Genomic DNA, 302 nt, shown 5'->3' with positions numbered 1-302 from the left:
CTCATTATTCATATGTAAATAAAAAAAAAAAAATTCATCCAAATTTATCTTCAATAATCAATAAAGTTTGAATTAGTATTTCCTAATTAGTTATAAATTAATATCCAATTTATGAAGTATTTATAGGTAGCATTTCTTCGAAAAAAATTATTTACAAATTTTTTTAGATAATGGATTATTGGCCAAGTTCATTATATAATTCCAACATTTATATTTTGTTTGGACAGATGATAAAATGTAAAAGAAAGAAAATAAAAATAGAAAAAAAGAATTATTTTATGTGTTATTTGAATAAAAAAAAT

The sequence above is a fragment of the Arachis ipaensis genome, chromosome B05 (genome assembly GCF_000816755.2).
Source record: "Arachis ipaensis cultivar K30076 chromosome B05, Araip1.1, whole genome shotgun sequence".
Taxonomy (NCBI): Eukaryota; Viridiplantae; Streptophyta; class Magnoliopsida; order Fabales; family Fabaceae; genus Arachis; species Arachis ipaensis.
The sequence above is the reverse complement of the archived record's forward strand: the minus strand, read 5'-3'. Positions refer to the sequence as shown.